The sequence below is a fragment of the Myxine glutinosa genome, chromosome 7 (genome assembly GCF_964187855.1).
Source record: "Myxine glutinosa chromosome 7, kmMyxGlut1.1, whole genome shotgun sequence".
Lineage (NCBI taxonomy): Eukaryota > Metazoa > Chordata > Myxini > Myxiniformes > Myxinidae > Myxine > Myxine glutinosa.
In genome coordinates, this window is record NC_136267.1 from 179,348,893 (window position 1) to 179,366,100 (window position 17,208).

The 17,208-nt window shown below is 47.3% G+C and overlaps 1 protein-coding gene across 3 annotated transcripts in view; it reads right to left on the bottom strand.

The window, feature by feature from the left end:
• The window catches only part of LOC137431871 (activin receptor type-1), a 139,177-nt gene that overhangs the window by 17,626 nt on the left and 104,343 nt on the right, over positions 1 to 17,208 (bottom strand). The window lies entirely within an intron of this gene.

The window sequence follows — 17,208 nt, forward strand, 5'->3', positions numbered from 1 at the left end:
CAAGATGACGGCCATATTATTTTGTCTGAGTGCCATGGTGGGTGGAGTCAAGAAACAAATGTGAGTGGGGGTGCGGCAGCTGTCCGACCAATGGGTGCACATTTCAAAAATCGACCACCAACAGGAACCACAACAACAAGACCTTCCACATGTCGCAGGTAAAAATAGAACGGCTCACAATATTGTTACGGACACGGCTTAGATGTTATGATGGGCCGAGCGGAATGGCCGCCGTGTTCGCACAGTTTACCCGATTCCACCCGACGTTGACCCAAATCGCGCTATGCTAAATCAATGAAGGAAAGGACACAACGGCTGGGATAAATGAAACGACACAAGGGGTACAGTTCTCAAGACCTCCGGAGGAGGATATAATTGGTGGTGGAGAAAAGGGGTAGATTACAAGGTAAGAGGTAAAGCACAGAAGAGATAGGCACTTAGACACAATCTTATCTATCCCCGACAGACCACAGACAAACGGAACAAGACTGACTTACACAGGGATTGATGGCAGGGAAGGACAGGCAGTCGATAGCGCAAGGTGCACCTTGGCTCAGGGACAGGATACAGCTCAGTCCAGTCCAGAGATGCGGGGCAGTGTCACAGCGCTCGGAGGTGGCGTCCTTCTCTGTCCAAGCTGAGAGCGCATCTGACGTCACCTCCCTCTTTCTGCGCATGCTCAGCGGGGAGTGACACGCCCTCGGCTCGTTGGCTCCGCCCCAGATGGAATCGGTCCGCCACTTCTATTGGGTGCGGGGGGTTACCAGGCTCCGCCCTTGACGAGGAGCTGACAGCGAGCCCCTACGTGGTAACCCCGTCGAGCACATGTTCGATGGCGGCTAACCAAGCCGGAGTGAGCACGCGCACTCCCCGCGCCGCCGCCGTTGTTGTTGCTGTTGTTGTTGTTGTTGTTGCTGAACCGTGAGGAAGAGCTGCGGGGAGGTATTGGGAGGTCCTAAACTTCCTAACGGTGCCATACAATCACATTCTGGTGCAACGAAGAGTCAGAATTAATGGAAACGAGTCCTTAACTGACATAGACTAAGAATAACTAGCAAGATGTCCTATAGTTGTCTACGTGAGATGCGGTGGACCTGGATGCGACATTTAATGGGGGAAATAGGGGGAGGTCGGGTCTACAGAGTGTTGTTTACAGAAAATGGGACTAGGGAATGGGGGATTGGGGATAGTTGGGAAGTATTGGGGAAATAGGGGAATATTTACAAGCGGATATGGATGGAGGCCAATCTCATATCCGCAACAATATGTAAGGGACTTCCATCTGGCCACTCTGCCATAAAGTCCAGATCGGTGGAGTGTTGCAGTGATGGTTGCCCTTCTGGAAGTTTCTCCCATCTCCACACAGGATCTCTGGAGCTCAGCCAGAGTGACCATCGGGTTTTTGGTCACCTCTCTTACCAAGGCCCATCTCCCTCGATTGCTCAGTTTGGCCAGGCGGCCAGCTCTAGGAAGAGTCCTGGTTGTTCCAAACTTCTTCCATTTAAGAATTATGGAGGCCACTTTGATCTTGAGAACCTTCAATGCAGCAGAATGTTTTTTGTAGGCTTCCCCAGATCTGTGCCTCGACACAATCCTGTCTCTGAGCTCTGCAGGCAGTTTCTTCAACCTCATGGCTTGGTTTTTGCTCCGATATGCATTGCCAGCTGTGAGACCTTATATAGGCAGGTGTGTACCTTTCCAAATCATGTCCAATCAATTGAATTCACCACAGGTGGACTCCAATCAAGCTGTAGAAACATCTCAAAGATGATCAAGAGAAATGGGAGGCACCTGAGTTAAATTTCAAGTGTCATAGCAAAGGGTATGAATACTTATGTCAATGTGATATTTTAGTTTTTTCTTTTTAATAAATTTGCAAAACTTTCTAAAATCCTGTTTTCTCTTTGTCATTATGGGGTATTGAGTGTAGATTGATGAGGGAAAAATGAATTTAAACGATTTCAGCATGAGGCTGCAACATAAAATGTGAAAAAAGTGAAGGGGTCTGAATACTTTCTGAATGCACTGTATATATAATCAAGCACACATCCATGCAATCTCCATCGACAAACATTGGCAGGAGAATGGGCCATACTGAAGAGCTCAGTGACTTTCAACGTGGCACCCACATAGGATGCCACCTTTCCAACAAGTCAGTTCGTTAAATTTCTGCCCTGCTAGAGCTACCCCGGTCAACTGGAAGTGCTGTTATTGTGAAGTGAAAACGTCTAGGAGCAACAACAGCTCAGCCGCAAAGTGGTAGGCCACACAAGCTCACAAAAAGGGACCGCTAAGTGCTGAAGCACGTAAAAATTGTCTTTCCTCGGTTGCAACACTCACTACCGAGTTCCAATCTGCCTCTGGAAGAAACATCAGCACAACTGTTCATCAGGAGCTTCATGAAATGGGTTTCCATGGCCGAGCAACCGCACACAAGCCTAAGATCACCATGCGCAATGCCAAGCCTCGGCTGGAGTGGTGTAAAGCTCGCCGCCATTGGACTCTGGAGCAGTGGAAATGCGTTCTCTGGAGCGATGAATCACGCTTCACCATCTGGCAATCCGACGGACGAATCTGGGTTTGGCGGATGCCAAGAGAACGCTACCTGTCTGAATGCATATTGCCAACTGTAAAGTTTGGTGGAGGAGGAATAATGGTCTGGGGCTGTTTTTCATGGTTCGGGCTAGGCCCATTAGTTCCAGGGAAGGGAAATTTTAACGCTACAGCATACAATGACATTCTAGACGACGTGTGCTTCCAACTTTGTGGCAACAGTTTGGGGAAAGCCCTTTCCTGTTTCAGCATGACAAAGCACCCCGTGCACAAAGCGAGGTCCATACAGAAATGGTTTGTTGAGATCGGTGTGGAAGAACTTGACTGGCCTGCACAAAGCCTCGACCTCAACCCCATCGAACACCTTTGGGATGGATTGGAAGGCCGACTGCGAGCCAGGCCTAATCACCCAACACCAGTACCCGACCTCACTAATGCTCTTGTGGCTGAATGGAACCAACTCCCTGCAGCAATGTTCCAACATCTAGTGGAAAGCCTTCCCCAGAAGAGTGGAGACTGTTATAGCAGCAAAGGGGAGAACCAACTCCATATTCATTCCCATGATTTTGGAATGAGACGTGTGATGTATGGGTGTCCACATACTTTTGGTCATATAGTGTATATACGTTCCCGGCCACATCTTTTATACAAACTCCAAACTCAGGGTGCAAATACAACTTTGTGTGGAGGGAAACATAGTCTATGGTAAATGTTCCCTCTTTCCCTTATTTCCCCCAAAATGGAGAGGCCTGTCAAAGCCCCACCCTCCCAAATATGTATATTGAGTATATCTCTCCCCCTCCTTTTCCCTTAATCTTTCCATCTTCTAGCCCTCCACTTCTCCTCCTCCTCCCTGCTCCCCTCCATCACCGTTTACTCCCCCTTCTAGCAGCAAAAGACATGACGACTAATTGGTCAGTCAGCAAAGCGACGGGTAGTCTTTTCTGGTACATAATAAACAGTTGGTTCCTCAGTAAGTAATGAGCAAATAAACCCAATATCCCGAGTATCATACAGGTGAGATCAGATGGCAATGCCAAACAGGCTAACACATTAAATACTTGAACACATGTTAGCTACCTCGAGCAAAACGTTCATCGAACATGGTGAAGATCATGTGCACAATTCCTTCTGTACAATTCTGAGATGAGTCATTACAAGGGTTTCGCATTTTCGTTCATAAAAAAAACCCCCGGGAAACTTTGCCACACAAAGCCCAAGCACAAAACACATGAAATATTGTTCAGCCGGCACTGAAACTCTTACAGGTCTTTATTGTCAGCTCACAAGATGGATGGGGGAAGGAAATTCATTGCTTCCAACAACTCTTCAATTTGTGGTTCCTTCATGACACATTTTATCCACTCTCACCCCCAATGCCTCCGTTCCATAGATTTCTCATCTCCTTGCGCATCAACAGAAGTCATAAATTGCTTGAAATTTGGGATGCTGGGATTAAAGAGTGACAAAGTGCCAACACCGCCCTGCAGCAGCAAATTAAAATCCTTCTCCAGCGTCATCCTTTCTGTACTTTGGGCAGAACAGAGGATGAGCAAAGACAAACAGCATCACATGCCCTGCTGCAATCCATTGGGAAAAATCGCCAGTCGTTGTGTTCCCAAACTTCCCAAAATCATAAATATGGTAACTTCGCCCTTGTTGTTCACTTCTGCACAACCTATTAACTTGAGGCATTTTACTGTGGTTTTTACTGTGGCCAGTGATATCCTTATGGTAAATCAAAGAATTTTCCATCACAGATTAAAAATGGCTTTCATTCCTTTATATCTACGCATGATATACTCCTGTGGATGAACTACAAAGCATTTGCCTCATAGGATGGACAGTAAGGAATGTTGGGAGCACAATGATAAAAAGCCACCACGGACTGCAAATCAGAGCGGGTCTCAGACTTAATTTTATCCAACGCCTCATGTTATGTTCTGCTTGACACACAATTTGTCCTTTTAACAAACGGTGCAGGCCAAATACATCCGGATATTGTATAAATGCGAAGTAATAGGAAAACATTGATCTTGCAAAATTTATAACCTCAGGAATTGCCGTTAATACAGTTCAACTTTTTCAGCATGCTGTTCTTCAAATGGAGTATATTTATGATAAACATTCCAAGAAAAAACAAGATGGATGAAACATTAAGGTACATGAACACTAAGCCAAGCTCGAGATTGCAGGTAAACAGAAATAATGACTAATTTCAGTGAAATATTTCAACTGAGCATAAACTCGAGTTCCTTTTGTGCTAAAAAAAATAGCCTTGGATGTAAAAAATTGGACTCTGCCTGTCTGAGCAGGATAACTAAAAAAGTTATGGATGGATGTGGCCAAAACTACAGGTTGGGTGTGTGACAAGAACGAAATGATTAGATTTGGTGAAGATCCATTAATTCATACCTCTGCCACCAGGAGGTGGATTGCGGTTATGTTTTCACCCAGATAGGACACGGATTCTTCACCACTTAGTGAAAGGCCGAAAAACAATATACAGTGCCTTCCATAAGTATTGGGACAATGAAATAAAATTTGTTATTATTGATGAGTATGAGGCAAGATTATGAGGCCAGATTACAGAGGTCAGATTACAGAGGTCAGATTACAGAGGTCAGATTACAGAGGTCAGATTACAGAGGTCAGATTACAGAGGGCAGATTACAGAGGGCAGATTACAGAGGTCAGATTACAGAGCTCAGATTACAGAGGTCAGATTACAGAGGGCAGATTACAGTGGGCAGATTACAGAGGTCAGATTTTATCTCTTGGTATTTCTATGTGTATATTGTCACTAATGAGGCTCACGTTAAGACAGAAACCTCAATGCCGAGACCTTCGACCTCGGAAGATGGACCGAACGATATTTTTTTGCAGTGTTCAATTAATTTATACAACTTTCGTGTTCCCCAAGGATCGTTCAATTGAGCCAAAAGCGACAGAGGCAAAGCACACGGAAAGCACACAGATGGTTCAATTACGTTTTCGTAACTTTCAAAAGATTTATTTTGTAAAGTAAATGGGGAAGAGGTTAACAAGACACGATAAACAAAAAGGCAACGAACCAATGAAGTCAAATTGACACAGAGGAGGAAATGGGAATATTAAAACTTCTGCATGATAGGAAAATAAAGCTAAACCTATCCCACTGAGCACCACAGATCACACTTGTGCAACAAGACAATAATGTGGGCAAGACTTCCCTTTTCTATGATGCGCAGGATGTATGCCAGACTAAAAGTGGACCACTTCGGAAACCAGGTGTGATACTAGAGCCAGTGACAAGTAGCTCCCAAGATGCCGAAAGCAAAAACGGGCATGAGGAAGATCAATCACGAGGAAGGACAGCGGCTCTCTCTCTCTCTCTCTATATATATATATATATATATATATATATATATATATATATATATATATATATATATATATATAATCGGGAGATTGAATAAGACGCGGACGTAGCTTCAGGGCTTCGATCTTTAATTCGACAAGCTTTCGACCAACAAAGGTCTTCTTCTGAGTCGGCCCCAAGTTCAACGGAAGTCTTCTTGACTTCCGTTGAACTTGGGGCCGACTCAGAAGAAGACCTTTGTTGGTCGAAAGCTTGTCAAATTAAAGATCGAAGCCCTGAAGCTACGTCCGCGTCTTATTCAATCTCCCGATTATTTATTCAATGCAAATGAGACGCCCTGCTCGTACTGTGGAGTTTCTACTATTTCTCACAGTTATATATATATATATATATATATATATATATATATATATATATATATATATATATATATATATATATATATATATATATTGTTACGGACACGGCTAAAGATGTTGCTTGACCGAGCGGAATGGCCGCCGTGTTCGTACAGTTTACCCGATTCTTCCCCAACTCACCCGATTCCACTCGAACGTTGGCCAAATCGCGCTATGCTAAATCAACGATGGAAAGGACACAACGACTGGGATAAATGAAACGACGCAAGGGGTACAGTTCTCAAGACCTCCGGAGGAGGATATAATTAGTGGTGGAGAAAAGGGGTAGATTACAAGGTAGAGTGAGGTAAAAGACACAGAAGAGATAGGCACTTAGATACAATCTTATCTTCCCAGACAGACCACAGACAAACGGAACAAGGCTGACTTACACAGGGATTGATGGCAGGGAAGGACAGGTCGGTTGATAGCACAAGGTGCACCTTGGCTCGGGGACAGGATCAAGCATGGTCCAAAAGATGCAGGGAGGCCTCACAGCGCTCGGAGGTGGCGTCTTTCTTCTCCAAGCTCAGCGCGCATCTGACGTCACCTCCCTCTTCCTGCGCATGCTCAGCGGGGAGTCACACGCCCTCGGCTGGTTGGCTCCGCCCCAGATGGGACCGGTCCGCCGCTTCTATTGGGTGCGGGGGTTACCGGGCTCCGCCCTTGACGAGGAGCTGACAGCGAGCCCCTACTTGGTAACCCCGTCGAGCACATGTTCGATGGCGGCTCGTTGGAAAGGCCTGGTGCCCTCCCAACACCCCCTACCAACCAAGCCGGAGTGAGGACGCGCACTCCCCGCGCCGCCACCGTTGTTGTTGTTGTTGTTGTTGTTGCTGAACCGTGAGGAAGAGCTGCGGGGAGGTATTGGGAGGTCCTAAACTTCCTAACGGTGCCATACAATCACATTCTGGTGCAACGAAGAGTCAGAATTAATGGAAACGAGTCCTTAACTGACATAGACTAAGAATAACTAGCAAGATGTCCTATAGTTGTCTACGTGAGATGCGGTGGACCTGGATGCGACATTTAATGGGGGGAAATAGGGGGAGGTCGGGTCTACAGAGTGTTGTTTACAGAAAATGGGACTAGGGAATGGGGGATTGGGGATAGTTGGGAAGTATTGAGGAAATAGGGGAATATTTACAAGCGGATATGGATGGATGCAAATCCCATATCCGCAACATTGCACCCTTCTCTACCTCGGGGCGGCCCGACCCGATAAATTTTTACCTACGTTAGTGTGGCACTCAGATGTAGTTCCCTCTACTATTAACTCAACCCTGAGTGCGACAGTTTTACAGATATTCACAAATGAGTAAATATGTCCCCCTGCGACGTTGCACCCTTCTCCTAACAGAAACACACCCACAGGATAACCGAATCGCGGAAAGCATCCTCAAACTAAACATACAGCCGGCAGGGAGCATCATTTATCCAAGACTGATATTTACACTACGATCCAGGACCTGTTCTTTGAGGAACACATGCAGATGTTATGCATAGAGAGAGCACGCATGCCAGCATCGATACACCAACCCACGAGTGCCCTGTGGCCCTACGGCCTTTAATAATGTGCAGAGCACCCCGTCCAAGCACCAAAAGCACCACCCCATACACACAGTCAGCACCATCCGGTGCACCAATAAAGTGTTCAATAAAAAATGCACAATCAAGTGTCCATGGTCACCGGTGGTGTCGCAGCCGGCCGATGTTCTGCCGCTGGTCTTGCCTTCATGGAGTGCACCTGGCCTTCTGGCTTCTTTAGAAATAAAGAAAGGCACCAACCGCGTCCATTTCTTAATTGTGGCCGTCAGGGGGCCAACTAAAAGTGGTTCACCTGTATGGCATAGGTGCCACGTTGACCCAGAGGTCCATCAACGGGTGGTGCTTGCCCGCAAAAGAACTGCGGTCCATGGTGGGCGGCCACAAAAATTGCGGTCCATATGGTGTATCGATCCAGGCAGCAAGCAGCGGAAGTACAGGCCCACAACTGCGGAGCCAGCACCTCTCTCTCCTCTCTCTCTGCCCCAAAGCCAGATCCTCGGAGGTGGGAGACAAAAGAAGACAAGTGAGTAAGGTGGTAAGGGCACAAAAGTGCACGCAATACTAGGTAATGCACACTGGGGGCACATGGGAACCAGGTGAGACAGGTACGTTCCTACCGTACGCCCCCCCCCCCCCACCAGGTAACCTACATTGCCCCTCCCTTACCCCTTACTGTATCCACAAAACACAACACTACCCATAAACATCTACTTTACACATCAACAAACGTCCCTACTGTCTTCCCCGTTCCTCCCATAAACCAAATTCGTCTTCTCTCCCTCCTAACCAATCAAATTTGCCATTTCCAACCCTCATCAAAATTTGCCATCACCAATTCATCATCAGTCCCTCCTAAGGAGGGAGAGATGGAATCACCCCAATGTCTCATCCACGTCGTGATGCGTCTCACAAATCCACACAGCAATTCTCCTTTCCTGCAACACAGAACAAAGGAACACAGGTGTGGAGTCATCATCATCACCTCAGGTAAGTGGCTGCGTATGGTGCGACAGGTTCATCAATCCTAACTATTTCCTAAATGACTTTAACAACTTTACATTACCCGGGGTCTTTCCCTGCCAATCCATTGGCCAACTTACACTATGGGTTCTAAAAACCAATTCCCATTGACCATAACTGTGGTGCTTCTCAAGTTGGGGTCTCACTCCCCCGATTCATCACTCGGTGCCCCCGCACAATTTTGGTGGCTGGGTCGTGTGACGCTCCCAGTTGGTCCGCCCACCTGCACACCTCCACCACTGTTGTTGCCTACCGAGCTCACCTGCTCCTCACCCTAACCTAACTAACTGGGGAAGGCCCTCTCGCACTCTCACCCCCTCAGTGCCCTCTCTGGCAAGGCCTGCCCGATCCACACCCGGGATCCTCAGGCACCCACTGACACTAACGGCTCCCAGAGCCCACCTGCGGCCTCACCTGGCCGACATCTAACAGTGGCGGAGTGCCCAACCATTCACACTCATACTAACAGGCCACACGACCAGCCAATTTCACCACACCAATGCACCCATCCACAATACCATTCTGCATCCGCACCACAAATGCCAATATCCAACCACAATTTACCTATACCTTCTAACTATTCTTTAAACTACCCTCCCCGGGTACTCGTGAAAAGGGGTCCACTCTTCCCCCATCCACACCTTCGCACCATGCACACCACTCCGTACCACTTACTCCAACTCTCTCCACACCACTCATTCCAATACTCCATGTATTCCACACACCTGTACTTGCACACCTGTGCTCTCATACTTGGTGCCGCCTGCACCCTTCTCTCCCCCAAGCGCATTTGCGCTGATCCACAACACTCACTACTCGTACACTGCTCCACACACCTGTCCAGTTCTCACACAGCATCATCTCATCTAACTACTCCCCTCTGAAACTTGCGCTTCCCAGTCGTCCCTTTAAACTATTGCGCTCCCACGTCATTATCATCCACACTAAACTACCTGCGTCCCCACTACAGGTATCAGTCACTAACTACTCTTAACGTTACCTAATGTCATCTTCTAGGGCCCTACACACAATATCCTAACCCACCCGGGCTAGTTTTCACTGCCATAAACCCCATAAACTAGTGCTCCTTTGCCCCCCCCCCCCCTGTGAGGGATGGTGGATTTGCCATCCCACCACATCGGGGAGGTCCTATCAATTTCGCTCGTCCAAATCCAACAAATCAAAAATTTGCTATTTACTGCTAATCACCGTACCAATCATCAAATTTTGCCTTTTTCTAATTTTGGGTCCAAAACACTATCCTCATCACCCGTCTACTTATTAGATCCTCTCGGTGCGCCAATTCCCTTCTAAAGCTCCGCTTCGTACAGCCGAGCAATGAATGCGGGTTGTTTTGTGCCAGCGGCTGGATACGTCCCGCATTCGGTGCAGGGACGGGGGCTTACCCGAGCCGAGATCCCACGCACCACCTCGGCGTGGAGCCATCCAATGTCCCGATCTCGACCTGCCGGCACGTCTCAACAAAAAGTGGTCGCCATGACGACCCTTCCTATCGGGCTGCCCGCTCCGCCTAGTGGAGCCCGGACGCGGCCGTTCCAAGCGAGGCACAGCGTGGATCGCGTACGGCGGTCCTTTCGAACCCGCCGTGGCTCGGATCCCCGCTGGTTCTCGCGGCACGCTAAGCCCGGCATGCACCGAGGGCCCGATTCGGCTAAAAGTCGCTCTAACCGTTAACCCGGTTACCGTCGATGCCTCACCTGCATGCTTACACGCATACGCTACCCCTTTCTTGCTCATACCTCCAGCTGTTCCCATGCTCCTCGTACCTTTCCTTACACACCTCGGTACACTCATTCCGCTCACAGACTTGGTCACACACCTGACCACCGAGCACCTTGGCACACATTTGTCGCTCGCACACCTCACCAACACACTTCGCGCCCCTTCCTCGGTCACCTCCTCTGTGACAATCACAGGTGTGCTTTCACTCGCACACCCAACCACGTGCCTCACGACCAACTCAAGTGTGCATTCCCACACACGCTCTACCATTCCAGGTGTGCATCCTTCCATTCCAGGTGTACATCCTCGCTCACCTGTCAACCAACTCACGCTCCGTGTCACTCTCACTACTCTCACCTCCACTCTCGATCGCGCACTCACCCTTACTCTCGACAGCGCACTCTTTCCCCATGCACCTGTCCGTTACACACCTTTCTCACGCACACTTTTTTGTTACTTCCTCCGTAACACTCCCCACACCGCGCTTCCATGTGCTCCCTCGCACACGCGCTACTACCGACTCACTCTCGACAGCACACTCACTCGTCGGCGCGCACTTTTTCCTCACACACCCCATGGTCGGACATTCTCGCACACCTCGTTTTTCGCACACCAGACCTGTCGCACACTTCACCAACGGCCTCTCACCAACACCCGGATCCAAACCAATCCCCAAGCCGACTGAAGCTTTCCTCACATCATATAAATTGCCACTCACCTCCGTACCTCGTCGTCGCACCTCTTTTGCCACCTGCAAACTCTTTATTTGGTTAGTGAGCAGCACATCATGAGTTGAGCACCGACCTTGTACCAATTCCATTACCTCCTCCTTTATTTCTCTCTTAGTTTCTGTCCGTCTCTTCTTAATTTCACTCACCTCTTCTTCCACTTCCTCTAATTTTTGCTTCACCTCTTTTATTTCCCGGTGCGTCTCCTCAAGTTCGTCCTCTAAGGCTACCGTGACCGTCTCTATGTGCATCCTCACCTGCCGGTCCTTTGTCTCCATTATCTCTGTCACCTCGTCCACCCTCATTGTCAGTCCCTCACGTACCATCTGACATTGCCTCTGTGTCGCTATCAAGTCATTTTTAATTTCTTTTTGTGTCGCCTTTAACCCTCCGAGTACCGCAGTGTTCCTTTGAACCTGCTCCACTAACTCCGTTTGTCCCTCTGTCAGCTGTTCCACCTCCTCAGTCAGATCTTCTATTCCCCCCTGTAACCTCGCCGTATTATTCCTCACCTCTTTCTCCATACGCTTCTCACCTCGCTTTACCTCCTCGCGTAGTCCCGAAACCTCCTCACTTACACCTCGTCGTATCCCCTCTTTCATCTCCTCCATCTCTTTTGTAGATGCCACCCTCATCTGTCCCAATTCATCCCTCTGAGCATCCAGTTTACTTTCTAACCCGATTTGCACCTCCTCTATCTGGTTCCCCATTCGTTTGATTTCCCTGGCAGATTGTTCCCCTATTTCCCGCAATTTGTCTTCCATCCTATTTTCTAACCCCATTAACCCATTTTTCACCCCCTCTAACCCATTGTCTAATCCCTCAAATTTCTTGTCTAATCCCTCAAATTTAGCTTCTAGCCGTTCCCCCATTTCTCCCATTTTGCCCCCCATTTCTCCCATGTTGCCCCCCATTCGCTCACTATCAGCCCTCATTTGCTCACTATCAGCCCTCATTTGCTCACTCTGAGCATCCATCCGATTCCCCATTACCCCCATTTGGCCCTCCAATCGCTCTCCCTGAGCATCCATTTTTGCCATCATTTGAATCATAAAGACTCGCATGTACTCTGGCATCTCTGGCTCGGCTGCCGCGACCACGGGCGCAGCGCAATTTGGTACTGCTACGGTCACGGGCGCGGCAAAATTTGGTGCCGCTACACCCACGTGCGCGAGGGCGCCATTTTGTGCACCTGATACTCCCTCAACCGCCTCCTCATTGCTCCCCTCCATTTGATCCTGGGTTACTCCTAACCCCTCCTCTAGCTCACCCACCGGCATCCGATCGCCTTGACCAGCCATGGCGCGATTTCCAAAATTCGGGTTTTTGTAAAACAAAAGCAAATTTCAGCTACTTTGTAATTTTGAGCGCGTTAAACGCTTCAGGTCCGAATCCGACACTTCTGACACCAATTGTTACTGTCGCGGTTAAAGATGTTGCTTGACCGAGCAGAATGGCCGCCGTGTTCGTACAGTTTACCCGATTCTTCCCCAACTCACCCGATTCCACTCGAACGTTGGCCAAATCGCGCTACGCTAAATCAATGATGGAAAGGACACAACGACTGGGATAAATGAAACGACGCAAGGGGTACAGTTCTCAAGACCTCCGGAGGAGGATATAATTAGTGGTGGAGAAAAGGGGTAGATTACAAGGTAGAGTGAGGTAAAAGACACAGAAGAGATAGGCACTTAGATACAATCTTATCTAACCCAGACAGACCACAGACAAACGGAACAAGACTGACTTACACAGGGATTGATGGCAGGGAAGGACAGGTCGGTTGATAGCACAAGGTGCACCTTGGCTCGAGGACAGGATCAAGCACGGTCCAAAAGATGCAGGGAGGCCTCACAGCGCTCGGAGGTGGCGTCTTTCTTCTCCAAGTCAGCGCGCATCTGACGTCACCTCCCTCTTCCTGCGCATGCTCAGCGGGGAGTTACACGCCCTCGGCTGGTTGGCTCCGCCCCAGATGGGACCGGTCCGCCGCTTCTATTGGGTGCGGGGGTTACCGGGCTCCGCCCTTGACGAGGAGCTGGCAGCGAGCCCCTACTTGGTAACCCCGTCGAGCACATGTTCGATGGCGGCTCGTTGGAAAGGCCTGGTGCCCTCCCAACACCCCCTACCAACCAAGCCGGAGTGAGGACGCGCACTCCCCGCGCCACCGCCGTTGTTGTTGTTGTTGCTGAACCGTGAGGAAGAGCTGCGGGGAGGTATTGGGAGGTCCTAAACTTCCTAACGGTGCCATACAATCACATTCTGGTGCAACGAAGAGTCAGAATTAATGGAAACGAGTCCTTAACTGACATAGACTAAGAATAACTAGCAAGATGTCCTATAGTTGTCTACGTGAGATGCGGTGGACCTGGATGCGACATTTAATGGGGGGAAATAGGGGGAGGTCGGGTCTACAGAGTGTTGTTTACAGAAAATGGGACTAGGGAATGGGGGATTGGGGATAGTTGGGAAGTATTGAGGAAATAGGGGAATATTTACAAGCGGATATGGATGGATGCAAATCCCATATCCGTAACAATATATATATATATATATATATATATATATATATATATATATATATATATATATATATATATATATATATATGAGGTATATGATAACTAGACCCAATCACATCTCACACCCGTAATTATTGGGAATAACCAATCAGTTCTCACCTAATCAATTACCCCAGGTGGCTAAGATTAGCAAACAGAAAAACTACCATGCTCTTCTAGCCGAATAAAAGAATAAAAAAATATTTGACAAAGTAAGCCCTTTACCTTTTCAAAGCCTACCCAGTTTCCTCTACAGCTGCAGACAATCGCAAGTAGTACACACATTAGACTCACAATGCCTCCAAACCCCCCTTCCCCCTCCCCTTAGCTGTCGGACCTGTTTCGAAGGTAGAACTTATAAAACAAGGTGATCTTGTGCGGAAATTGAACTGCAGTTTGAACTGCACTGATAACACAAGCCACAGCCACAGTATTTAAATAAAGTTGAATATCGGGTGTTGTGACATCAACAATACTGTACAATTAACAAATAGAATATTGCACAAGTGCCAGGTGTGTCTGTGTCTCATGTGAAGAAGAAGAAGAAGAAGAAGAAGAAGAACAAAGAAGACGAAGACGAACACGACAAAGGACCTTGAACTTTCACAGTTTCGCTGTCGTAGAATAATAAAAATTGACCAATGGAAAGGCAATAATCGATTTACTTGGAACAAAACTTTCTGTCCTTTTAAACTTAAATGTGTCGTTTTTAAAAGCGTTTTCCACCTGGAATTGAAGAAGACAACGTTGGAACGTGAGATTAATGCAGCATTTCTAATGGTAACATTTATTATTCTACAACAGCAGAAACCCTTAAGAATGACACAGAAGGAGAACACAAAATTATATATAGCAATATGTTGCAAATCAGTCGAAAAATAAAATACATAAGTGCATGGAGGAAGTGCAAAGAAAAATGACACCAACAACAACAACAACAACAAGGTGATTTAAAAATACGTTTCACTTCATTTTACATCCTTATTGAGACTCAAATGCCATTATCTTTCCTGGGAAAACCACATTTCTAAGCTGGCCTCCAAAGCCTGTTGCTGACTGGGCATCCTCCGTCGTGCGACGTCCTTCCTTGACACCACCGAGCTTCTCACCACATACAAAGCTTTTACCTGCAGCTTGATGGAATACTGCTCTCCCCTCTGGCCTGGTGCTCCTGCCTCACACCTAGCTCGGCTTCACGCTATAGAAACCAAAGCTTTCAGAATCATTGGAATCCCTTGCGATGAAGCTGATTCTGAGGGCCTTTCACCCTCTCACCGCAGGCAAGTTGTTGGTGGTCTTTCTGTCTTCTACCAACTTCTCTCCAGCCTTGCCCCCCCAGCTCTCTCTGTACTCTGTCCCCCAAATATTCCTGCAGGTCGCACAAGATCTGCCTGCAACCCTCTTATGGTTAAACGGCCAAAATCTAGACTCTCTGCTCACCTTCACCCTTTCATTCCCCTTTTCTCCTGCCTCTGGAACAAACTCCCCCACTCCCTTCAAACCCACTCCTCCCTCCAGGTCTTTAAAACAGCTGTTCACCACCATCTCTTATCTTCCCCCATCCAAAACCTTGATCTTTTCTACCCCTGTTAATCCACCCCAAAGCCACCTCTTTCAATCTCCGACTTCATTCCTGAAGTTCCTAGTAGTGTTCATTTGTTTTATACCATGAACCTCTCCAATCTCCCGCACCCCCCATCCACAGATATACTGATGTCCCTGTTCACTCCTATTGTGCTTGTGTGCTTCCCTCTCTCTCCCTCTCTCGTCTCCCACTCCCTTTTCTTTTATGTTTTATGTGTTCGTTTATGTTTTTTGTGTTTAATATATTAGCTCTTACATGAGCCTCAACTGTATATACAAAATAAATAAATAAATAAATAAATAAATAAATAACCATGCAAAAAGCTTGTGAAGTACATCATGCTGTCTTTTGATTAAACCATTCAGCAAAGTGACGGGCAGGTACACCGAGTATAGATTAACTACACCTGTCACAGAGGGAGAAAAACTAATGAATTAAAATATGCGGCCTTGCTGTTTTATGTACAAAGGTGGAGAAATAGGACTAAAAAATGAGGAGATAAATCTGCTTTAAATGATATAATTTGGCATTCATCTCATGTAATTGTCAGTGCGTTCGTGACTTATTAAAATGTGTGATTTTCTATTCATCAAGTAACATGATCTTCACAAGTCACATTTTGGATGGTGTGATAAAGTAGATGCCACAATGCCACATAATGACAGGTGTTTAAATAGGAACATGCAATAATATGATTGTGTTATGAAGGAACTTCAGTGTTAATGGTGATTTATTCATTTTCTGAGAAGGGGGGGGGGGTGGGGGTGAGGGGGATTCAATGCAGGTGTAGACAGAGATACTGACCAGACTAGAAAGCTTTTGCAGTTTGTTAATGAGAGCCGCAATCCACTTTGTGAGGCCCCGGCCTTTGCCTCAATTCCAGCAGAGATGGTGCATCATATATAATTGCAGCCCAATAAACACTGATTCAAGACGAATTGCATCCCTTACCAAAACAGATTCTTACCAAAACGGAGTAAGGTGCTGATCTTCTGTTTGGGTGGCCTGACATTGGTGAGGATGAATTACATCCTTTCTTCAGATCCGGTTCATTGTGTATCATTGTATTCACATGACAGACAGAGTTAAGCCTACAGCAAGTAATCATACTCTGGGATATACCGGGTGGTGACACCCTCTGCTTTTCGGTCCACCGTTCTTGCCATGCTTCAGAATTCCCATCCTGGCTGGGTCTAAACGAAGACGGTGGTTTGTAACTGTTCCGAATGAATGAATTCATCATGCAGTGAATGAAATGAATGCATCATGAATTCATCATGCATTCATCATGCCGGCCTATCAGTGGGATACAAAACGTAAACTGTCCAGCTTGCCGGAGGTATGCACTCTACCGAGTGCCGTTCTCATTACGCTTAAAGCAATTGCCAAAAACCATATGATCAGCCAACTTGGAGAGCAGGATAATCCCATGGTGTTTACCGCTTGGAAAATTGGCAGTTTTCTTTCCTTGGGTTCATAAATGTGTGTGTATGTGTCAGGGGGGAGGGGGAGGAGGGAAATGGGGGGGGGGGGGGGTGTAATGTATTCATCCGACTGCACGGCATCTCTCGTATGTTTTGTTTGCTGCATGCGCTTGGAACAAAAAAAAGTCTTTGCCCAAATCCAAAATTTGCCCTCCAATGATTTTGCTGCCGATAGATGATGGTACCTTTCACACCCCTGATGTCAACCGAGAAGGGAAACAGTTGATAGC